The 26510-nt window shown below is 34.9% G+C and overlaps 1 long non-coding RNA gene across 1 annotated transcript; it reads left to right on the top strand.

The window, feature by feature from the left end:
* Positions 1–611: 611 nt before the first annotated feature.
* Positions 612–26064, top strand: LOC122038487. The gene is made up of 4 exons (XR_006127879.1): positions 612–726; positions 926–1058; positions 1360–1430; positions 25578–26064. It is a non-coding gene; the product is annotated as an uncharacterized LOC122038487 (long non-coding RNA).
* The last annotated feature ends 446 nt before the right edge of the window (positions 26065–26510 follow it).

Genomic DNA, 26510 nt, shown 5'->3' with positions numbered 1-26510 from the left:
TCATGTGTCTACCATCTGTGTTATATCCTAAGGACTAAAGTAACCTGCCTAAAGATCACATAGGTCATGGAATAAGAGCCTAAGAGCTATAACATTATAAAAAAAATTCTTATTCAATATCACTTAAAAGATATCAGTTTTGCCCCAGGGCGTAGCGCAGACGGTGGGTGCATGGTATCTCTGGCGTAATGGCCAGGGGTCGATTCTCAGGAACTGACGACCTGGGGTTTACCCCGCTATGCGCCTATGGCCTGTGTACCTGTATGAACCTCCCTCCATATTCGTGGGGCCGGCACTAAGGGGGCCGCTAAAGTAACGGATCTACCTTTTTTTTTAAAAAGATATCAATTTTATATCAAAATCATTATCTTTTATCTTTATACAACGATTTTAATAAAAACAACCGTCTTTAAGGTTTTTTTAACCAAAGAGAATGGTTTTTAATTAAAGACAATATTTTTTTAACGAAAGAGGATGGTTTTTAATTAAAGACAGAATTTTTTAGGGCTACAATAATAATTTTTAAAATTTTTATCTATTACGATAATGATTTTTAAAAACGATTGCATATGATATGAGCGTGATTTTATCAACGACAAAAACCGTTGTCTACATATTTACTTATTTATTGCTTCTGAGTTCTGCCACTCGAACTCGGTCGGCGTTCTTCTCTTCTCACTGACCGTCTCCGAGAAAAGATGGCGAAGCGTGAGACGATGTGGAAAGGTGAAAACCCTAATCCTCTCCTTAGATCTACACTCTTAATTGTTGGTTTTGTTTGCCTTTTCACTATTGTGGTCGTCGCTGGGAGATTTGTACCGATCTCCTGGTTCTTCAAAATCTGCGCTCCTCCAAAATCGAATCTTTCCTCTCTGAGATACCATCGTTGTACCGATCTCCTGGTTCTACCCATTCAATTTGTTAGGAGGAGGCAACAAATCGCAAGCAGAGACGGAGAAAAATTTCCAGATCCGTCGTAAAGGTAGATCTGAAGGTGCGAGGAGAAATGAGCGAAGGAGGGTTGCTGGAAATCGAGCCTAAGGAGTTCAAGTTCGATTGTAAGTTCTACATTTCCCTTTTCTCCTCCTCGATCAATCGATCCATGTTTTCTGTGTGTTTTCCGCGGTTTGGCTTTCTTTCTGGACGGTGTGAGGTTGGAGTTGCGTACGATCTTAAACTTGCTTAATGGTTCGCATTTGATCTTCGAAACAGTGTAAGTCCTACATTTCCCTTTTTTTTTTTATGATCGTGCATGATGGTTATGGATTGTTTTGTTTTGGCTTCTTGGGTGGACTGTTTGATCGCAAGGAATTCAGTTAGTTTTCTAACAATTTTTTTTGCTGGCTGTGGATCGAGCAGTTGAGTTGAAGAAGCAGAGCTCGTGCTCCCTGAAACGAATTAACAAGACAGATCAATATGTTGTCTTTAAGGTATTTCTTTTCTCCTTTTTATTGCATTATTACATTTGTGGCATTTCTACACGCTTGGTAAAAGAAAAGCATTTTATCAAATTTATTTTCTCCTTTTATTGCATTATTATATCTGCCTCACCCCTTTGTGCACAATCAGATAATGAAAATAAGTGTTTTAACACGCTTCTGGCTTCTGAGTAAATCTTGTTGATTCTTCACCATATCATGATGCAGTTTGTTTTAACAAGTTTATTCTTGATTTTCAACTTCTCTCCCCGAGATTTATGGATAAAAAAATAATTTGTTTGATCATCTTCCAACCAGGATGGTCAAATTAGGATCTTTCACATCTTTGTCTGGCAAGTTGCTCTGCAAAGCTTCCATGCTGCATTTTGGACAAACTAACTAATTCTTTCAGCATCTTCCAACTTAATATCCTCAATTTGGGGTCTCTCACAACTCAAGTTTCCGTAAACTAGGGACTTGACTTTGCAAGTTGACTTCAAATCTACTTGCATGGTGAAAAACTATTAACTTATAATATGATCTTCATTCAAATATAATTGTTTGAGTTTTTTTAGTGGATATGTGAGTACATATTCTATTTTTATTAAGCATTTAATTTAGTCAATAAAACACTCATATGTCAATTCTTATTGGGGTAAATACTATCTCTACTATAGAAGAGGTCAACATTTTTAAATATGATGTTGTCATCCTGTTTCTGAATCCCAAAGGTAAACCAAGATAGAAATTGATTAAATAAGTTAATGATTTCATGTATCATATAACAAAATTGTATTATTATATTCAACTCCTTTTGTTTTATTTTTAGTGCAAGCTGCGATTGCAGCAAATACATGGGTGGTTAGCAGTTCTCCTTAGACTAAAAGTACAGTTTTTTCCTTCTCATATTAACTAACTATTTTGCAAGAGTAGGAGACTGCATTCATAAATTAAGAAAAAATAGAAGAAGTTTCATTAAGTAGATTATTAAGAAGTAGCTAGTACTTTATATATGTGTTTGACTTGACAATATGTTTAAACATCAGCTTTTTAACTCAATATGATGTCCTTTAATTTCTCTTGTGAAAGTTTTTTGGACTTACCATTGAGCATCGTGATAGATGAAATAAAGATTAAAAACACCTAAACCCCAAATTTGGGGTTAGATTCCATTGATCAATCGATATACCATATTAATAGACTAATACTCCTGTTTCAACCTTACCGAAGATGAATTCTTGTCTTACCTGGTATTTGGTTAACCTCAATCTACCAGGACTTCCTTTGTTAGGCATCTGATCAACTTTGAGTTTCTTGGACTTTCCGTTGCTTAGCATCTGGTTAACCTTGACTTCCTAGGACTTATCGTTGTCTAGCATCCGATCAACCTTGACTTGTTACGACTTCTCATCTAATTTTCCTTGACCTGTTTGGACTTTTGCTCTCACCTAACATCCCATCTTTCATGACCTACTAGGACTTTTCATAATTTCCTAACATTCAGTCCTCGCTGACCTGTTAGGGCTTCATCCAATGCCAAGTGTCCAATTCTCCATGATCCACTTGGACTTCATCCATCTCACGCATAAGTGTTTGGTCAATCTTGACTAACTTAGATTTTGCTTTTCATGTCTTCGGTTTTTCATGATCCACTTGGACTTCACTTCTCGCGCCTAGTGTTTGGTCTTCTATGACCCACTTGGATTTTCCTTCGTATGCCAAGTGTCTAGTCAACCGTGGTCCACTTGGACTTCCTTTTGTATGCCAAGTGTTCGGTCAACCATGACTCGCTTGGACTTTTCTTTTCCTCGCCTTATGCTAATTCCTCGTTGGACTTCTGATCGCTAAGTGTCATGACAATCGTGACCCACTTGGACTTCTTATTTTATGCTAACTCTTTGTTGGACTTCCAACTATTAAGTGTCCTATCAACTGTGACCCACTTAGACTTTCTTCTTGCCAATTTGGTATTGGATTTTTGTCCGTTAAGTATCTGGTCAACCATTGATTCACTTGGACTTTTCCACCGTCAAGTTTTCAATCAACCTTGACCTACTTGTTGTATCACTCAATCAACTGTCATATTGTTCACCATATTGCTCAAACATTAAAACTCAATATGAGTCAACTCTAGTTTAGTCAACTAAGTTTGGTCAACTTTGATGAGAGGTTGATTACACTAATAATTTTCTCTCAATGCATGTATTTATTCATTTTATATTTGAGGTTGTGTTTTTTTTTTTTACATTTTTTTAGATCACGAGCGACAAGCAAAACTTTTTTCTAAACATGCCTAGCTTGGATGGAGTTTGACATAGGCGGTTCATCTCCTTCCCTTTTTTTCTCTATGGAAGATTCTCTCATATTTAATTCATAATCACCTTTTCTCTCTCCATAACATTAGTATTAATGTATATATGTGATTTTCTTTGTTTTTCTCTAAATACATTTATCTTCTTTCAAGGAATATTGAGAGATAGGATTGACAATGTGAGAGCATATATACATTCATGAAATCTCTAGGAGAACAATAGTAGCCTCAATTTTGCTTTTTGAACTTTGTAGGTCTATTAAGGTTATTGGATTGCGAGAGGCTGGAGGGAATGTAAATAGCTAATTGCTTGATGCTCGTTTCTACAATTAAGGTTAGTGCAGCGGAAAATATGCAAAGAGCAAATAAAAACAAGACAAACCACGACACAAGATATAACTTGATTCAAAACTCTTTTTCCTACTCCACAGCCTATTGATTTGTTAATAAATTATTCCTCACAATGTCACTATCTTTTCTTCTTCTTAGCCAGCAACAAGGCAGAGAAATATCTTATACTTTTCTTACAATGGTTAGAAATTAAGTACAAAGAAGAGAAATAAGAATTAGAAAATAAGGAAAACAAGAGCACTAAGTAAAAATCATAAATGAGAACACTTTTAGTAGTCTTCCCATGTTGCTAAGGCTCCTTATTTACAACCTCAAGCTTCATGACTTTTTCAGCCTTGAATCTATTTTTCCAAGTCATGATCAAACGAATGAATCATGTATCAATCGACGATTGACTTGATTTTATTAGCTTGTTGTGATGTAATGGCTACTTTAGTTGATTGATTTGAGTCATCACTGACTATAGAACAATAGACTTTAGTTATCAGACCATTGCATATCTTGAATATCAAACCAACGACTCTCTTGTATGTTTTTTGTTGTTTTTCAGTCAACTGATCTAATTATCTAGTAAATTCCAACTTGGCCTTAGTCAAATTGACTATCTTATAAGTTTCTATTCAGTCTTGAGACCATTGATCTTAATCATTAGTTGACTAATTGAGTATTAGTTGATTGACACATGAACGAAAATATTTTGTGAGTTTTTGATCAATCTTGAGGTGACTGTCTGGTCAACTCATGTGCTAGCCGACTGAAGAACTCTTTCAGTCAACTGTTCTCCTGACTTCACTACTTCTAAGGTCAAGTCCACTCTGATGTCTAGTCTCAATTGTACCCCATTGTACAAATGTGCTCGACTCATCTTCTCATGAGCTTACCATCGTGCCAAGATGCTCCACACCTCTAGGACTCCATCGTGCTAAAAAGTTGTGCTTCCAATGGCATAGTCAAGATCTTCAACCGTCTTGAGCTAAATTACGAAAATAATAATACATACATGTGTCATGAACATTTAACAAATAGAGGAAAAGAGAGGAAAGGAGGTGACCTTGGACTCATGACGTTGAACGGCTTAAAAAATGAAACCCAATTGAGTGACTCCTATTGTTGTTTTGAGACTGTGCTTTCTGCGGTCTGTTGCTCCTTGATGCGTCGAACGACAAACAAAAGAATGCCCTTAATTTTTTCTTCCATAATTGAAACGACGTCATTTTTGTGAGTATGGTTGAGCTTAGCTTATGACCGGCTGGGTTGTTTTCAATTAGGCTAGGCTATTTTAATTTTTTTAAATTTGGACTCAATATATTAACTTTAAAATTGTTAGGTTGCACTGGGCTACCCAGCACGGGCTACATCACTGTGTGCTTCTAGGTCTTCTATGCCTAGAGATTCATTGCCTTTGGAACTTCGTGGATTCCCTAGCATTTAATTATCCTGATTAGATGGAATTTAAGGTAACAAGAATTTAGTCCTCAAGTTTTTTGGATTTTCATGCGTCAAGTATTTAGTCCTCAACTTGCTTAGACTTCTCTCTGCCAAGTATCTAATCCTTATTGACCTACTTATTCTTCCATTATTGAATATGGATTAATACATATTACATTTTTATATACCTACACCCTTACACACATATGAGATCAACAATATCTCTCTAGTTTAAAATTTTTGAACCTCAAAACCGCCCATAAACCACATGCTTAGGGGTATAAGTGCACCAACAAAGAAAATATTAACACCACCCAATTGAATCTGATTATTAATCATGATTCTTCTATTATTGCAGCAAAAGGACATACGTTGACCTGGACATTCAACACGACTGACCCTACAGTCATATGTAGAAAGGTAAATCAGGAAAATATAGTTGGTCAGCATGTGAGAGGGAGTTTTACAACTTTTACAGAGATTCGACTCATGTCTATTGTAGTAATACTATCACATGCTAGTTAATTCAACCATGCTCTGAGACATTATTCTTCTATTATGATTAGATTAATCATGTGACTTTAATATTTAAATTCATATTTGAGTAACCTAGTTAGGACTTCTTTTAGATTTGCATTTCAAACATCTATTTTAAGTCATTGGATAATATTAAACTTGATCGAATAAATCAAAGAAAAAGATAAATATTACCTAAGTTTGAGATTTTTTTTCATAGTACGTGTCAAGGTAAACATTAAGGGGACGTTTGGTTTAGGGGAATAGGAATGGGAAATGAGAATGAGAATCATTGATTACAATTATTAGTGTTTGGATTATAGGAATAGGAATACAAATAAGGAAATGAATCCTTGAAATTGGGTAATAACTCATTCCCATGTATCTCCCCTTCAATGAGCCATTACCCTATTTTCATCAATCAAAATATTTCCTTATTCCCAAAATACCCTTGATCTAAGACTAAAATTTTCTCTCTTAATATCAAATATTAAAATATATTTATTTATTTTTTCTTTCATATCACTTCTCTCTCCTTGTTCTCTCTCATCATATTTTCTCTCTCATTATACTTTCTCTCTCTCCTTAATATCTTCCATCGCACTCTCTTCCTTTTTTTTTCTTATCATACTTTCTCTTTCCTCAATCTCTTTCATCGCACTCTCTTCCTTCTTTTTTTCTCATCATACTTTCTCCGGAAGGAACGCGTTACAGGGTTTGACTGTAACGTCTTGGCAAGGACCGCTACATCTCCAGAACTCGGGTGTAGTGATAAATATGCAAGAGTTCGCATTACAGGGTCCGACTGTAACATCTCAGCAAGGACCGCTACATCTCCATGAGAACTTGGATGTAGTGTTAAATAGGCAAGAGTTCTCACACCATAGGTTAGATAAGAACAAATATGATAGGAAAACTAATAATCTAATATTTGGAACATGGAACATAGGAACTCTCACTGTAAATCAATGGAGATAGTAGATATGATAATTAGGAGAAAAATTAGTATTTTGTGTGTACAAGAGACAAAATGGACATGCGAGAAGGCAAAGATGATAGAGAACTCGGGTTTTAAGTTATGGTACACTGGAAAGAGTAAAGCAAGAAATTGAGTGGGTATTATTGTAGATAGTTTGTTAAAGGATGAAGTTGTAGGAGCAGTTAGAAAAGGAGATAGAATTATAACCCTTAAAATAATAGTGACAAAAGAAACTATGAACATAATTAGCGTATATGCACTATAAGTAGGATTAGATGAAGCTACCAAATCAAGATTTTGGGAGGACTTAGATGAAATATTACAAAATATTCTACCAAATGAAATGATTTTAATAGGAGGTGATTTAAATGGGCATGTCGGAGTGAAAAATGAGGAATATTAGAGAGTACATGAGAGTTATGGATTTGGAACGAGGAATGAGGAAGGGAAAACTATATTAGATTTTGCGATAGCATATGACCTTATATTAACTAATACGTTTTTTAAGAAAAGAGAGGAACACTTAGTCACATTCAAAAGTGAGAATAATAAATCTCAAATTGACTTTCTTATGGTTAGAAAAAAGGATAGAAAGATTTGTAAAGATTGCAAAGTCATCCCTGGAGAAAATTTAACTACCTAACATAGAGTAGTAGTGTTGGATATATGCCTCAAACATAGTATCAATAGAAAGAAAATATATAAGAATTAAGTAGTGGAAGTTAAAGGATTGGAAGCAACATATATTTAAGGAGAAAGTAGAAGTACAAACATTAGGTGAAATATACGATGACTCTAATATAACATGGGATAAGATGGTATCAAAGTTGAAAATAGTAGCTAAGAGGGTACTTGGTGAGTCAAAGGGATATGCACCACTAAGTAAAGAATCTTGGTGGTGGAATGAGAAAATACAAGAGAAAGTGAAGGAAAAACGAATAGCTTATAAGGAATTATATATTTGTAAGAATGAGGAAAACTTGAAAAAATATACAATAGCCAATAAAGAAACTAAGAAAGTAGTGAGTGAAGCAAAAAATGAAACTTTTGAACGGTTATATCAAAAATTGGATATAAAAGAAGGGGAAAGAGACATTTATAGAATAGCTAAAGTGAGAGAAAGAAAAACAAGATATCTTAGCCAAATAAAATGTATTAAAGATGAATGTAATAGGGTATTAGTAAACGATGGAGAAATAAAAGAGCGGTGGAAGCGGTATTTTCATCAACTTTTTAATGAAGGTTTAGGTAACCAACTTAACTTAGGTAATTTAATTAGGTCAAATGAGGATAGAAATTTTAATTTTTATCGTAGAATTCAAACTTCAGAAGTAAAACAAACTTTAAATGAGATGCACAATGGAAAAGCCATTGGATCAAATGATATTCTGATAAAGGCATGGAAGTGCTTAGGGAAACAAGGTATTGAATGACTTACAAAATTATTTAACATGATATTGAAAACGAAAAAAATGTCTGATCAATGGAGGATAAGTACTCTAGTTCCCTTATATAAGAATAAAAGAGACGTATAAAATTGTGCAAACTATAGGGGTATTAAACTAATGAGTCATACTATGAAACTTTGGGAAAAAATAATAGAAAAAAGATTAAGGAAGGAGACCATAGTGACAGAAAATCAATTTGGGTTCATGCCTGGAAGGTTGACAATAGAAGTTATACATCTTCTTAGACAATTAATTGAAAAATATCGGGAGCAAAAATAAGATCTACACATGGTATTCATTGACTTAGAAAAAGCTTATGAGAGAGTCCCAAGAGAAATTATATGGAGAATTTTAGAAAAAAGAGATGTTAGCGTAACATATATTGAACTAATTAAGGATATGTATGAAGAAACTTCAGACGGAGTAACTGAAGCATTTCCAATAAAGATAGGGTTACGTCAAGGATCAACTCTAAGTCCCTATCTTTTTACACTAATTATGGATGAACTTACAGTACCGTGGTGCATGTTGTTTGCAGATGATATTATTTTGGTAGATGAGACACGTGAAGGAGTAAATACTAAGTTAGAATCTTAGAGGGAAACACTAGAAGGAAAAAGTTTTAAACTTAGTAGATTAAAGACAGAATATATGGAATTTAAGTTTAGTAATATTAGAAGTAATGAAATAATTGTTAAGATAGGAGAGGACGAGTTCCTGGAACCGACAGATTTAAATATTTAGGATCATTTTTACAAAATGATGGAGAGATTGAGAGAGATGTCTTACATAGAATACAAGCAGGATGGGTGAAATAAAGGGAGCGTCGAGTGTTCTATGTGACCGTAAAGTACCTCTTAAACTTAAAGGTAAGTTCTATAAAACCGCAGTTAGACTGCTATGTTATATGGAGCTGAATGTTGGGCTATGACTCGAGCACATGAGCAGAAGATGAGAGTTGCAGAGATGAGGATGTTAAAGTGGATGTGTGGACATACAAAGATGGACAAAATAAGAAATGAGAACATTAGAGAGAAAGTCGAAGTTACATCTATTGAGAAAAACTCCGAGAGACACGTTTAAGATGGTACAGACATGTACTTAGACGACCAATAAATGCTCCAGTTAAGCGATGTGAAACTATGATAAACATGCATATCAAACGAGGAAGAGGAAGACCAAAAAAGACTTGGTTAGCAACAATAAAACAGGATAAAATTTATTTAAATATAGATGATGATATAATAGGAGATAGAGCTCAATGGCGTAAAAGGATTCATACAGCCGACCCCACCTAGTGGGAAAAGGCTTGGTTGTTGTTGTATACTTTTTCTCTCATTATACTTTCTCTTTCCTCAATCTCTCTCATCACACTCTCTTTTTTTCTTTTTTTCTCATCACACTTTCTCTCTTCTCAATCTCTCTTGTCACACTCCCTCTTTTTTTTTCCTTAACACACTTTCTTTCTCATCATACTTTCTCCCTCATCGTACTTTCTCTCTCCTCAATCTCTCCCATCACACTCATTGTTCTCTTTTTTCTCATCACATTTTCTCTCTCATCATATTTTCTCTCCTTAATCTCTCTCATCACACTCTCTCCTCATTTTTTCTCATTACATTTTCTCTCTCTTCATCTTCTCCCATCATACTTTCTCTCACATCATATTTTCTCTCTCATCTTCTCTCATCATGCTTGTTGGGGTTGCAAGGTTACAAATATAGTCCCACATTGAAAACACATGGGAAAGATCATGGGTTTATAAGAGAAAGATATCTTCATTGGTATGAGGCCTTTTGGGTAGAGTCCAAGAGCAAAACCATGAGGGCTTAGGCCCAAAGTGGACAATATCATGTCATTGTGGAGATATCTAAATTCTTTTCGATCCTACAATTGGTAATCATGCCTAGCATGCGGTTACCCTCGACCTGCTAGGAGTTCCTGATCAAGTATTCGGTCAACCTCGAACAAAGAAAGGGGGGCTCCTATGTTCGGATCAAGAGGACCATACACCAGACAGGAAGTCCTAGTTGCGGCTAGACAAGGAAGTCCTAGTAGGTTGGGTGGACCGAGGGACAGGAAGACCTAGTGGGTCGAGGATCGGGCGTGGGAAGCCTGTGGTCATTTGTTTGAGGGGAGAATTGTTGGGTTTGCAAGGTTGCAAACATAGTCCCACATTGAAAACACATAGAAAAAATCATGGGTTTAAAAGAGAAAATATATCTCCATTGGCATGAGGCCTTTTGGATAGAGCCCAAGAGCAAAACCATGAGGGCTTAGGCCCAAAATGGACATTATCATGTAATTGTGGGGATATCTAAATTCTTTTCAATCCAATAATTGGTATCAGAGCGGGGTAGTTTTGATTTAGGTGCAACCACCAATCAAACATTCTTTTTGTGGTACTTTTTAGTTTTCAGAGTCGATTAGAATTAGCATAATTGCTATATTATGATCTAGTTCTTTTCGTAATCGTATTCTTTTCTCGAAGTTGGTGCAACACCACTTGAGAACGCAATTTATTCTTATTTCCATACCGCACTACTAATCCAGGATTAAGTCCTGGGACATCTTTTTGGTTTTTTATTGTGCACATTCTCTAAATGGCCCAACAAGAAGGCTACAACACTGTCCGTCCCCCGTTCTTCACCGGAGAAGACTTCGATTACGGGAAGGGCTGAATGGAGAATTTCCTAAAGATTCAGTTCGAGATGTGGATGATCGTCAAGACTGTGTTTGAACTATCGACTGATGGAGACGGCAAACCAATACCCTGCGAAGACTGGGATCCAGCATTAATCAAGAAGGTGGAAGCAAATGCCAGAGCAACTTGCACCCTCCAGTGTGGACTAACAAAGGAGGAACTCAACCGTGTCGGCCCTTTTTCCAGCGCTAAGGAGTTGTGGAAGAAGCTGATCGAACTTCATGAAGGAACATCCGACACAAAGGTGAGTAAAAGAGACTTAATATTTAATAAGTTATATAATATTAAATTGCAGGAAGGTGAGATGGCTACCCAACTCCATGCCCGGATACAAGATCTACTCAACGGGCTACATGCGATCGGGCAAAAGGTAGACAACAGGGATGTAATCAGGTATTCCTTAAACACCTTTCCGAGGAATACCTTGTGGGCATCCATGGTAGATGCTTACAAGGTCTCTAAGAACCTTTCTGTTATTAAATTAGATGAATTGTTTGCTGAGTTTGAACTTCATGAACAGATTAACTCACATCCGGCCGAGAAATGTTTGACTTTGATTGCAGGTACAGAAAAAGCACGCGAGTCAAAATCAAAGCACAGAACCAAACCAGAGTCAGAAGAAGAACCGGATTCAGACAACGATGACGACGAACTCACTGTCGAACTCGTTAACCTGGTGAAGAAGCTCTACAAGAAAAAGAAAGGCTTCAACAAGAAGGACCTCAAAAAGGCAATTCAATCCAAGGAGGCTCAAGCAAAGGTAAAGTTCGAGGTGACATGCTACGGGTGCAATCAGAAGGGGCACATCAAGGCGAATTGCCCAAACCAGAAAGATCCGAAGAAACCAAGAAGAAAGAAGGCCCTGAAGGCGACTTGAGACGAGTCTTCTTCCGAGGAATCCGACGACGAAGAACTCGAGCAGGCAAGCTTTCTTACGTTGACGGCCCGGGACTACACCAACGAATCTGGAAGTGAGGACGAATTGGAAGCCGAGTCCGAGAGAATCCACGGATCCGTATCCGTTTCCGAAGGGCCAAACCCCTCTGTAAGTAAATGTTGTTTATACAATTTAATTAATTATTTAATGCGTAAAATAGCTAAGTCCAATGTTCGGATCAAGTCGCTTCTAAAGGAGGTAACATCCCTTAAAGAAGCGACTAATACCGAATCTTTGATTGACCCAGTTCAGACTAGAAGCTCAACTCAAGTCCAAAAACTTGAGGAAGAGAATTCCAGCCTGAAAAGTCAAGTCAAGGATTTGAAAATTGCATTGGAACGATTTACACTGGGTTCCAAGAATCTTGACTTGATTCTTGGAAAACAGAAAGTCGTTTACAATCGATCCGGACTATGATTCAAAGCAAAAAGGAAATTTTGATCTTATTTATCTTTAGTGAACAAACCGAATAGTAAAATAGTCCAAATATGGGTACCTAAGTCCAACATAGTTAATCAAGTTGGACTTGATCAATATTGGGTCTCCAAGGATCAAGTATATTACCTTGATAGACCATATTGAGGCTATGATCCAGAGGAAGAAAATAGAAAAATCATTTTAAGAAATAAAAGTTAAAATAATACTAATTAACCATTAAAAGAATATAATTCAAAATTAAAAACTTAAATTTAATTTATAAATTAAATAAACAAAAAATCTTAAACAAACAATCAATAATGTAGGGGGAGACTTCAGAATAATTGACACCTACAAAAATAATCTACCCGACAGGGTAACCAAAGATAACCTACCCGGTAGGGTAATTAGGATTTGAAAGGACAATAGTTTAACTTGACCTGTGGTACTGATGAAATTTTGGATGATAGTACGTTAGGGAAGTTTAGTTTATGCATGTCTAGGAAGATATGACTTTGACCTGGTGCATTTGGCTAAGTGGAACTAATTGAAGCTACCCTTTATGGATCTTATCCAGTTAGACCAAGGTTTTGTACTAAGTTCAGTGGATAGGACTATTTGGAAAACCTTGAAGGCATGGTTACTCTAATGAAGTCCAGGTGAATCACTATAGCCCAGAAGTTTATCCAAAGAATGTCTATTTGTTGAGCCTAAAGCTAAATCTAAATCTAATACAAAGTTAAACCAAACCCTATAATTGAACCTAATTCATCTCACAAAATTATAAAATTCCCTGATTGAAAAATTTAGATCGGGTGAGATGACTAAGGATTAAATTAAATTAATTAAAATCAAATTAAATTAAACTTATTTAAAAATTCTTTTTTAAAAAAATTTATTTAAAAATTCTTTTAAAAAAAACTTATTTAAAAATTCTTTTAAAAACTTATTTAAAAAATTCTTTTAAAAATTCTTTTATTTCAAAATTTGGACTTAGCCTAGGCACTAACTGTCTAGAAATCATGTTCTTCTAGTTTCAACCAAAGCATCTCACAAACACTCTAGGCTTAACTTGCATGTGTTTGAGAAACTTAGAATGGCGTGAGATGCATAGGGTACAACCTAGACTTCAGAATGCTTATTTCTGTACATCGCAGTAAGTCTGGGCGTTAAAAACCAACATTACATTAATCAAGTTAAATCTTCCAGACCTAATCAAATCTAACTTGATCAATCGACTTAACTTGACAAACCAAGTGAAAGTTGGTGCCCTCTAGGTAATCAGCTAGTAGCTAGATATCCCTCAAAAGGCTTGTTAAATTTAGCTAAGTGTTTTTTAGATCTTTCAAAAATTGATAAATATTATTTACAAGGTTTCCAAATTTAACTAAGCGTTTAAAAGTTTTTTTTAAGTATTTTCAAAATTCAATTCTTTTTGCAAAAAGCTTGCTAAACTAAGTGTCTTTAAAAATTTAGCTAAATATTTTTTTTAGATTCTTTTAAAATTAAGCTAAGTATTTTTTCGAAAAAACTTTTTTTTAACTTAATATTGTTCAAAAAGCTTTTCGAAATAAAGAAAATGTCTTTTAAAAAGGCTTTAAGAATTTAAAGAAATATTTTTCAACAAAGTCTTTCAAATTTAACTTTTCAAATTAAGCATTTTACAAGATTACTTAGTTTTTTAAGTCTTTCAATAATTTTTCAAATTTAGCTGAGTTACTTTTCAAAGTCAAAATAATTTTCCTTGGCTAAAGTCATTTTTCAAACTTAATCAAGAATATTAATTTCTAAAAGTTAAAAGTTTCACTTAGCTAAAAGTTTTACAATAATATTAACTCCTAAAAGCTAAGTATTAAACGTCTTTATCTTTTCTAAACATTTTTGAAAAGTTAAAAACAAGCTAAGACCACTGTTCCTTTTTACTCCCTTGTTTATTTTGATATATGACAAAGGGAGAGAGTAAGAAAATTCAAAGCAAAATTTAAAATTTAAATTAAAAAGAGCTCTTATTAAGGGGGAGTCTTACATCGTTAAAAGTTTAAGTATGTTTTAGCTTAAGTTATGCTTGCATTTAAATTTATTTACTTAAGCTTGCTTATGTTTCTTACTTAAACTTTGAAGATCATTTATGCATCTATTTTACTTAACTTTGAATTTCAATTGTCATAATCAAAAAGGGAGAGATTGTTGGTGCGAGAAGCATCCGACGATCGAACCCAAATTTTGATAATGGCAAAGGAATCAAAGTTAAGTTTATTTGTGATCTAACATGTCTGATGGAGATTGCAGGAAAGTCCTAAGTGTTCTTAGGCAAAAGTCCTAGTTGCGGTTAGGCAAGGTGAAAATCCTAAGGGGTAGTAACCTTAGGTCCTAAGGGGTGGTAACCCTAGGTGGAGGAAAACTCTAAGGGGCGGCAACCTTAGGTCCTAGAAGGTGGTAACCCTAGGTGGTGAAAATCCTAATGGGAGTAACCTTAGGTCCTAGGGGGAGGTAACCTTAGGTGGAGAAAAACCCTAGGGGGCGGTAACCCTAGGTCCTAGGGGGTGGTAACCCTAGGTCCTAGGGGGTGGTAACCCTAGGCAGAAAGTCCAGTCAGTCTGGAGGACCGGACTGACATCAGGTAATCTCTCTTGAGGGGAGTAGGTGAGGACGCGTTCCCCGTAGAGGGAACAGTAGGCGTCGGGGCGACCTAGGGTTTCCGGATGAAAATCCGAAATCAGACCCGGATAGTTCGATGATTGTCGATCACTTGATTTATCATGTTTATATCTATTCTAACTTTGTCTTGCAGGGTATGTTATTGTTTTGGGACTAACGTGTCTTGCAAGTACAAAAGAAACAAGCTAAGCTTCGGATGAACAGTGTCCGAGGCGCCTCCATGGAGCTTGGAGGCGCCTCGGGTGCAAAACAGAAGTTGGCTGCGAAGATGAGCTGGAGGCGCCTTGGACTGGCCAAGGAGGCGCCTCAAGCAGGATAAGCGACGAAGGTTTCTGTGCTGATCCACGCGGCTGACTTGGGAGGCTTGGAGGTGCCTTGGATGAGGTTTGAGACGCCTCTAGCAGTGTATAAAAGGGGTGTTCGAGCAGCAACTTGAATCAATCAATTCTAAAGTGACCTTCTCTCGTGTGCTGCTAATAAGACGACCCAGAAGTGCTGTTGCATGTACCCGACAATCCGAAGTTGCATTTTCTTCATCTCTAGTTGTCCGTATAAGTTTTCTTTTCAGTACATTTAATTGTAAACACTTATTGTACTCTTATTGTTTTTATAGTTGTTGTCTACTGAAAAACGATCAACGATCGCGGGCCTTGGAGTAGGAGTCGCCCTAGGCTCCGAACCAAGTAAACCCTTGGTGTCTTTGTGTGTGTTTGTTATTTCTTTCTATTCCGCTGCTTACTCGTCGAGTTTTTCGAATCCGAAACGTGTGAAAGCCACGAGGACTATTCACCCCCTCCTTTAGTGCGATCTCGATCCAACAATAGTCCCACATTGAAAACACATGGGACTTTGATTAACTAAGTTGGACTTAGGTACCCATGCTTGAACTTAGGTACCAACTGTTGGTGTTGCAAGGTTGCAAACATAGTTTCACATTGAGAACACATGGAAAAGATCATGGGTTTATAAAGAATTTAGATATCTCCACAATGGCATGATATTGCCCACTTTGAGCCTAGACCCTCATGGGTTTGTTCTTGGGCTCTCCCCAAAAAGCCTCATGCCAATGGAGATATCTTTCTCTTTATAAACCCATGATCTTTCCCACGTGTTTTCAATGTGGAACTATGTTTGCAACCTTACAACACCAACAATCTCTCCCTCAAACAAAGGACCACAGGCTTTCCATATCCGATCCTCGACCCACCAGGTCTTCCTGCCCCTCAGTCTACCCGACCTACTAGGACTTCCTTGCCTAGCCGCAACTAGGACTTCCTGCCTCATGTCTGGTCCTCTTGATCCGAACATAAGAGCCGCCACTTTCTTTATTCAATGTCAATATTGTACCCACATGACTCAATCAGACCATAGCTCTTGTGCACAGTCAGCGGTTAAACCTTCTGGCAGTCCAGGCTCTGATACCAATTGTTGGATCGAGATCGCGCTAGAGGGGGGGTGAATAGCGCTCGTGACTTTCACGAGTTTTGGATTCGAAAAACTCGACGAGTAAGCAGCGGAATAGAAAGAAATAATAAACACACACAAAGATACCAAGGGTTTACTTGGTTCGGAGCCTAGGGTGATTCCTACTTCAAGGGCCGAGATCGTTGATCGCTTTTCGACGGGCAACAATTATAAAATCGATAAGAGTACAATAAGTGTTTACAATTAAATGCACTGAAAAGAAAACTTATACCGACAACTAGAGATGAAGAAATCGCAGCTTCGGGTTGTCAGGTACTTGCAACAGCACTTCTGGGTCGTCTTGTTAGCAGCACACGAGAGAAGGTCACTTTAGAATGGATTCATTCAAGCTGCTGCTCGAACACCCCTTTTATACACTGCTAGAGGCGCCTCAAACCTTATCCAAGGCGCCTCCCGAGTCAGCCGCGTGGATCAGCGCAGAAACCTTCGTCGCTTATCCTGCTTGAGGCGCCTCCATGGCCAGTCCAAGGCGCCTCCAGCTCCTCTTCGCAACCAACTTTTATTTTGCACCCGAGGCGCCTCCAAGCTCCATGAAGGCGCCTATGCCAGATGACATGGGCATCCGCGAAAAGGTAGGGGCTTCCAAACTTAATCTTCAATCATCGTTTTCGCGCCATTTTGCACCCTACCAAAGGAAAGCATATGAGCATTTTTCCAAAATAATGCATTAAAGTGAAGCATAAAGATATAATATCGCAAAATATATGCATGCAAAATAGGTTAAAAGGTACGTCAAAATGTATCAAAAATCTATATAAATAAAATAGGCACATCAAAATCCTCCATACTGATCCTTTACTTATCCTCAAGCCAACATCAATATCTAAAATACAAGAGGGTCATTCCCTCTTCCCAACACAAATTCTAAGGCATGCCCAGTATTGAAAGAAATAGATAAATATTTCCCAATATCTAACTTGGTCTCAAAGGGACATTTTATCTTTTCCACCCATGACAATTGTTTTTTTAATCTTGTTATTGTCACTTATTTCTTTTTCTTTTACTCAAATATTTATTGCATCTCAATTTTTCTTCCATTTTCTTTTCTCTATCTTGTCACATGTGATTTTGATTTTTTCAAATTGGCTAACACAATATGAGCATAATCGAGTAATTAAAATGTTGAGAAAATGGTCACCTATCATCATGACTATTGTACTAAATCTACATTTCGAAAATAAACCATAAGTGAAGTGTAATGGTCAAACCATTCACTGTGCACGTAACTAGCTTGTAGGCTTGGCGAAACTCCTTGAGAGTCTTCATTGAAAATGATACTATTTGATAGGATTAAATGAATTTCACATGTATTTAAGATATTGATGCTGGCTTGAGGACATAAGATCTAGGTTCATAGGATCTTCTTTTCTTTTTTTCCTTTTTCATCTCTTTCCTCCTTCCACCTCAACTTCATCGCTAACATCAATCATAACTTGACATAGTATCAAAATTGTGTTGCTTTTAGTTAGAGGGCAAGCCTTGACCATGACTTAGCATTCCAAACTTTAGTTGAAATAGAGATCCATGAGGTAAAAGCAATGGAAAGCTAATCAAATCTTATCATCTTATAAATACTCTAAATGTTTCATCAATTACAGTTTATATCTATTTCTTCAACCTTTTTCTTTCACATTTTTTCCTACAATATTTTTCTATTAATATTAACAATTCCTGCATTATATATTGACAAAAATGTATTATTACCATTTATTTAAATTTATATTTGGCATTGATCATACAACTAAAAGGTTATATTCTATCTTTCTTGATTGAAAGTGTGCTTCGAAGTGACGAAAACAAGCAGTAGTTTTATCTGGATGGATTAAAGTGATTCATAACATCAAAGATGCACCTCACATGACTCCTAGAATATTCTTGTTAATTGCATAATAGAATATTCTTATTAATCAATAATATTAAAAAAAATATTATGAATTCTCTTGCAAGAGAAGTTTATTTGACATACAATGAGTATATATACTCAGTGGAGGGCATAACAAAAAAATAATTAAAGAGCAAAAAGTCACATTGGTATTTTACCATTTGATTCTAATTCATAATTAATATCCTTAAAAAAATTAAGATTTAAATAAATTTGACTTATCCAATTATTTTAAATTAATAAAAAAATATAATACAATGCATTGTTCCTTTTATACTGAACATCTAATTAAATGTTAAAATCAAATAGTAATTGAGTTTCAACATATTGAAATAAATAATTTACATTAATTGAAAATTATTGATAATAAATATTGAAAAAAATAATTAAATATTAGAAATAATAATTAATTCAGAATTTATGAACATTTGAATCAGATTATTAATCTTTCATGTTTATTGTTTAGGTGAATTAAATTACAAAGGACGATGGAGAGCGAAGGATTGAGTCTTGGTGAGCACGTCCTCCCCCTGTCGTTCCCTCCGCATGTGAGTTTTTAGCCTTAATTATTACTCAGTGAATCTGATATTTGAGTTTACTAGGGATGGTAAGCAATTAGGGAGTTTAAGTATGAAATTTATTCTATATTTTTTTGTAAATATGAATTATGCCCTTCTCTATCGACATTCTGAATTCATGTGTATGTGTTCGGAAAGAAAAGATAAGCTGGGCAAAAGAGCTTCGCTCACTGTTCTTTCTTTTAGTATTGTTGTCATTTTCAGTAAATAGAGATATATTTAAATTCATATATTTGATAATACGTCATTATTACTCATTCAATTTTTGGAAAGAACTTTTCTATTAATCATTCTGTTACATCACACTTTTCTCGCTTTAATCTGTCGTTTTACTTCATAGTCATTCCTGGAATGGAAGATGAGAGTGGTAAGGAGCGTAGACATCAGTGAGGTTGTGCTAGACAGGTGCGAACTGGAAAACAGAGAGTGCTGAAGCAGTGTGTATAGATGATAGAGTGAATAACTCAGTTCCCTTAATTTGCTTTCCATACCATTTCCATGGCTATTCATAAACAAGATTCCAAGAGTGAATTTTAGGTACGAGAGATGGGAAGATGCGAGTGATAACAATGTGGCTCGTAAGTTCTTCATTCTCAGAGAATCCAAATTTTTGGATCTTGATTTTGTCAAGAATCCTTTTAGCGTTTCTCTTAATTCAATTTATTTATATTTGCATTTTGGTTTAAATTATTAAATTGGTAATTGACTTTTAAATTGTGATTGCAGATTTCAAGTCATATGTGTGTGAGACGGTTAAAAGATATGTAAATAGACAAGATGTTAGATATATGCAGTATATTGATCAGAAAAAAGAGCAGTTGGATTGCATTTCTAAAATAGAAGAAAAAATGAAGGAATATGAAAGTTTAAACAAATAGCATCAAACAAAATTAAAGGAGTTTGAGAAAAATTAAATGATGTTCTGGGAAGAAATGAATGAGATGAAACATTTTATGTTGAAGACAACGACGCTATTCGAGAATAAGTATAAAGAAATTTCACAGAGTAATTTTGATAATGATAACGAAACTGCAGCTAATGAAGAGCAACCTGAAGCAGATAATGTTTTTAAAGGAGGTAATGTTTCTGAAGGAGGTGAAGGAGATGCTCCAAGAAGGAGCAAGAGGAAGAAAAACAATTGATGTGATTCTTAGGTTAACCAAAACATGAATTTATTGTCTACTGCTTGGAACTATGCTTGTTTTGTTAAACTGGTAAAGATATTCCTTAGATGTGATGTTTTTTTTTTGTTGCAATTATTAGTTGAACCTTTTTGTTTGTTGAATATCTCATTTAGAAGTTCTTATAGATTGTCTTAAAAGTCCTACTTCGAATCGGACAATGTTCTATGCCAAATTCACCTCTTAGTTTTGTGTATGATGCCATGCAATTTCTCTTGCGAGAATTTTATGCTACAAAATGTGCATTTTGCTACTCATTCAGGATCAATAAATTATGATCTGTTTTAGAAACTACAAAATGATTGTAAGGAACTTGTCCTCTGTTAGTTATGCTACTTTTCATGGTTGAATTCAAATTTTCTCGAGTCATTAGCCTATTGCTGCTTATGTAAGCATTTGTTTGGATACCTGCTATTTCAACTTATTATTAATCTTTTTTTTTTAATTTAAATAAGCACACTATTTGAGTCAAATTTAAACTTATCGATGGCGGTAAATGTCCTCTCTTTATCAAAACTAATTTAAAATAGAAAGGACAAATTTTGGAACAAAGTTACACATAGTGAATAGCAAAGTGAAACCATGGATTCATATCTCCTGGTTCATATTTTTGTAGACCAAGGGATGATCCACTTTCAATTGTGGTTAAATCTTTGTCGTAATCTGGTTGTAATTGGTTGTGATTCTTTCCTGGGTTCACTGCCCTTCCCAGATTATAGTTTGGTTCGGAGCGGACGGCCGGAGGCCATCCAAAAGCCGCTGATGGTGGACAAGTGGTCAGATTGCTCGGCACTAAGCGGAGGGCGGTTTTTGGGCGGCCTCCGGTCATCCACTCCGAACAAACTATAACCTGGGAGGGACGGTGAACTCAGGAAGATATCGCAGCCAATTGCGGTAGGATCGCAGCCACGATCCGACCACAATTGGGAGTGGATCATCCCTTGCTCTAAAAAATATGGATCAGGAGATCCCTCTATTTTGTACCCCATTTGATATTAACAAAAGAAGTGTGTTTGAGATGAGCCTCCTATGCTACGATTTATTGCAAAGTCATTTGGATATAATTTGCAAGGTAAATCTAATAAACTTCCCGTTTCTTAATTTTTTAGCCAATCTTCTCAAGCTATCTTTCTTTATTTTTCCTTATTAGTCCTTCAATGTTTTTTTTTGTTCTCAAAAGCTTTTGGGCGGCGTCCGGCTATCCACTCCGAACTAAATTATAACCTGGGAGACACGGTGAACCAGGATCGAGGCTACGATCCGATCACAATTGGGAGTGGACCATCCCTTGCTCTAAAAAATATGGATCCGGAGATCCCTACTCGTGGTTTGGGCGGTAGAGCTATTTTGTACCCCATTTAATATTAACAAAAGAAGTGTGTTTGAGATGAGCCTCCAATGTTACGATTTATTACAAAGTCATGTGGATATAATTTGCCAGGTAAATCTAATAAATTCCAGTTTCTTAATTTTTTTAGCCAATCTTCTCAAGCAAGCTTTCTTTATTTTTCCTTATTAGTCCTTCAATGTTTTTTTTGTTCTCAAAAGTCGTCCCCCGCTTGTTGCCCAACAATCTGACCACTTATCCGCCATAGGCGGCTTTCGGATGGCCTCTGGCCGTCCGCTCTGAACTAAACTATAATCCGAGAAGGGCAGTGAACCCAGGAAAGGATCACAATCAATTACAACCAGATTACGACCAAGATTTAACCACAATTATAAGTGTATCATCCCCTGGTCCACAAAAATATGAACCAAGAGATATGAATCCATGGTTTCACCTTGTTATTCACTAAGTGTAACTTTGTTCTAAAATTTGTCCTTTCCATTTGAAATTAGTTTTGATAAAGAGAGGATATTTACCGCCATTGATAAGTTTAAATTTGACTCAGATAGAGTGCTTATTTAAATTAAAAAAAAGGTTAGTAATAAATAAGCTGAAACATCATGTATCCAATCAAATGCTTACATAAGCAGCAATAGGCTAATGACTCGAGAAAATTTGAAGACAACCATGAAAAGTAGCATAACTAACAGAGGACAAGTTCCTTACAATCATTTGGTAGTTTCCAAAATGGATCATAATTTATTGATCCTGAATGAGTAGCAAAATGCAATCAAATATTCAATTTAACTGGAGGATGCCAACAAGAGCCGGTTAATACAAGGAAATAGCAATTGTTATAACTAATTAAAATATACAAGAAAAAGTTACTTCCATCACGATAATGACACTTACAATAGCATAAAATTCTCGTAAGAGAAATTGCAAGGCATCTTACACAAAACTAAGAGGTGAATTTGACACAGAACATTGTCCGATTCGAAGTAGGACTTTTAAGACAATCTATAAGAATTTCTAAATGAGATATTCAACAAACAAAAAGGTTCAACTAATAATTGCAAAAAAAAAAAACATCACATCTAAGGAATATCTTTGCCAGTTTAACAAAACAAGCATAGTTCCAAGCAGTAAACAATAAATTCATGTTTTGGTTAACCTAAGAATCACATCAATTGTTTTTCTTCCTCTTGCTCCTTCTTGGAGCATCTCCTTCACCTCCTTCAGAAACATTACCTCCTTTAAAAACATTATCTGCTTCAGGTTGCTCTTCATTAGCTGCAGTTTCGTTATCATTATCAAAATTACTCTGTGAAATTTCTTTATACTTATTCTCGAATAGCGTCGTTGTCTTCAACATAAAATGTTTCATCTCATTCATTTCTTCCCAGAACATCATCTAATTTTTCTCAAACTCCTCTAATTTTGTTTGATGCTATTTGTTTAAACTTTCATATTCCTTCATTTTTTCTTCTATTTTAGAAATGCAGTCCAACTGCTCTTTTTTCTGATCAATATACTGCATATATCTAACATCTTGTCTATTTACATATCTTTTAACCGTCTCACACACATATGACTTGAAATCTGCAATCACAATTTAAAAGTCAATTACCAATTTAATAATTTAAACCAAAATGCAAATATAAATAAATTGAATTAAGAGAAACGCTAAAAGGATTCTTGACAAAATCAAGATCCAAAAATTTGGATTCTTTGAGAATAAAGAACTTACGAGCCACATTGTTATCACTCGCATCTTCCCATCTCTCGTATCTAAAATTCACTCTTGGAATCTTGTTTATGAATAGCCATGGAAATGGTATAGAAAGCAAGTTAAGGGAACTGAGTCATTCACTCTATCATCTATAGACACTGCTTGAGCACTCTCTGTTTTCCAGTTCGCACCTGTCTAACACAACCTTACTGATGTCTACGCTCCTTACCACTCTCATCTTCCATTCCAGGAATGACTATGAAGTAAAACGACAGATTAAAGCGAGAAAAGTGTGATGTAGTAGAATGATTAATAAAAAAGTTCTTTCCAAAAATTGAATGAGTAATAACGACGTATTATCAAATATATGAATTTAAATATATCTCTATTTACTGAAAATGACAACAAGTACTAAAAGAAAGAACAGTGAGCGAAGCCCTTTTGCCCAGTTTATCTTTTCTTTCCGAACACATACACATGAATTCAGAATGCCGATAGAGAAGGGCATAATTCATATTTGCAAAAAAAAATATAGAATAAATTTCATATTTAAACTCCTTAATTGTTTACCATCCCTAATAAACTCAAATACCAAATTCACAGAGCAATAATTAGGGATAAAAACTCACGTGGGGGAACGGTAGGGGGGAACGTGCTCACCAAGACTCAATCCTTCGCTCTCCATCGTCCTTTGTAGTTTAATTCACCTAAACAATAAACATGAAAGATTAATCTGATTCAAATGCTCATAAATTCTGAATTAATTATTATTTCTAATATTTATTTATTTTTTCCAATATTTATTATCAATAATTTACAAATAATGCAAGTTATTTATTTCAATATGTTGAAACCAAATTGCTATTTGATTTTAATATTTAATTAGATGTTCAGTATAAAAGGGACAATGCATTGTATTATAATAGTTAATATTAGTTTATGTGTTTAATTCTATTGTGAATATTTTTTTATTAATTTAAAATAATTGGATAAGTTAAATTTATTTAAATCTTAATTTATTTAATGATATTAATTATGAATTAGAATCAAATGGTAAAATACCTATTTGACTTTTTGCTCTTTAATTATTTTGTTATTATGTCCTCCACTGAGTATATATACTCCTTGTATGTCAAATAAACTTCTCTTGTAAGAGGATTTATCTTTTCATAATATTTTTTTAATATTATTGATTAATAAGAATATTCTATTATGCAATTAACAAGAATATTCTAGGAGTCATGTGAGGTGCATCTTTGATGTTATGAATCACTTTAATCCATCCAGATTTTGATAAAACTATTGTTTGTTTTCATCACTTTGAAGCACAATTTCAATCAACCTCTTTTATTTATCATTAGTCAAGAAAGATAGAATATAACCTTTTAGTTGTATGATCAATGCTAAATATAAATTTAAATAAATGATAATAATACATTTTTGTCAATATATAATGCAAGAATTGTTAATATTAATAGAAACATACTGTAGGAAAAAAATGCGAAAGAAAAAGGTTGAAGAAATGGATATAGATTGTAATTGACTAAACATTTAGAGTATTTATAAGATGATAGGATTTGATTAGCTTTCCATTACTTTTACCTCATGGATCTCTATTTCAACTAAAGTTTGGAATGCTAACCCATGGTCAAGGCTTGCCCTCTAACTAAAAACAACACAATTTTGGTACAATGTCGAGTTATGATTGGTGTTAGTGGTGAATTTGAGGTGGAAGGTGGAAAGAGATGAAAAAGGAAAAAAAGAAAAGATCCTATGAACCTAAATCCAAGGGTTAACATTAATTATTTCATTTTTTATCCATTTAGAATAGTATAATTTTACCATTGTGTTGTGCAGATACAAGTTGGATTCATCTTAACATGTGTTGTAGCATGCCAAAGAGTATCAAGTGTTGGCATGACATGCGAATGATCAACACAAATGACATAAAAGAGATGAATATCGAGTTTTGATAATTTATCATAATGATATAGTTTTTGCCATGTTGCTTAATTTGAGATTTCAAACCATGCTCCCATCATCATCACATAGACAAAAGCATGGAAGAAGGAAAAAGTAAACCTTATTCTCAGTTCACTGATTGGAGATTTACACAAGTGTAGAGGCTATTTTTCTTTAACAAAGAATAATTGAAAAGTTTAATAATCTAAATAATAACCTTCATAGAAAAATATTTAATTAGATATTCTGATTGGATTTTACAGAAGAAAAGGATTATGCTGAGTGCCACAGGCTTAGGATGTTACCCGTGCTTCTTTTTGTTGTTGTTAGTGACCGTCATAGTTTTTATGGCTTGAAAGCAATGGGCTCCTTTCATGGTTGGAAGATCTCCAACAAATAGGCATGGTGTTTTTTAAAGAGGTTCTTCCCTATCTCTTATAACGTCTGTCTCTCTTGCATCTAACTCCCATTATTTTTCCCTTTGTCAATAACTACTAAGCTTTTATTCTCAACCTTGCCAAGAAGAGCCATGATGAGAAAAACAGTAGTTTTCTTACAATTATTGTGCATATATTTGTACTTATGTATTGACAGGAACGGATTGATATTAAATTATAATATAAAATTCAGATATCTTAGAAATGATGTGTCTTTTTGAAGAAAGAATTTTTCTCACGCCTCCATTAGGGATATATTATACTAGTATGTATATATTTTGTATGCATCCGTCTAATTGTTTTTTATGTTAAAATTGCACTTTATATTTATTTTTATTTCGCCCTTGTTGACTCCCCTGTATTATCTTGTTTTATTGTTATTTTTTTGCTTAGCAGTTGCCAAAGAGATTGTCACATTGCCTTTGTTAGAACCATGTCATACCAAGGGCAGAAAGGAGAATAGTTAGGATAGAAGTATTACTATACAATTTTATTTAGAGTAAAATATAATTATTAACTAAAGAATCCAAGAAACACTCCTTTTGATTTGTTTACACAGTGCAAGGAAAAAATATTTGTTGTTTTGACTGTAGCACAATTTTGATAAATACTAATGGTTTGTGATATTTTAATATGACAGAGTATCAGATTGTTGTTATTTTCATTCTTTATGTATTATTTACACATTCTAGGCACATAGAGCTTAATGGAGGCAAACAAATTATGTAGTCAATCCTGAATAGCTGGGGCATATACTGC

Source organism: Zingiber officinale, chromosome 1A, assembly GCF_018446385.1.
Source record: "Zingiber officinale cultivar Zhangliang chromosome 1A, Zo_v1.1, whole genome shotgun sequence".
Lineage (NCBI taxonomy): Eukaryota > Viridiplantae > Streptophyta > Magnoliopsida > Zingiberales > Zingiberaceae > Zingiber > Zingiber officinale.
Note: the sequence above shows the minus strand (reverse complement) of the source record. Positions and strands in the feature narration are given on the sequence as shown.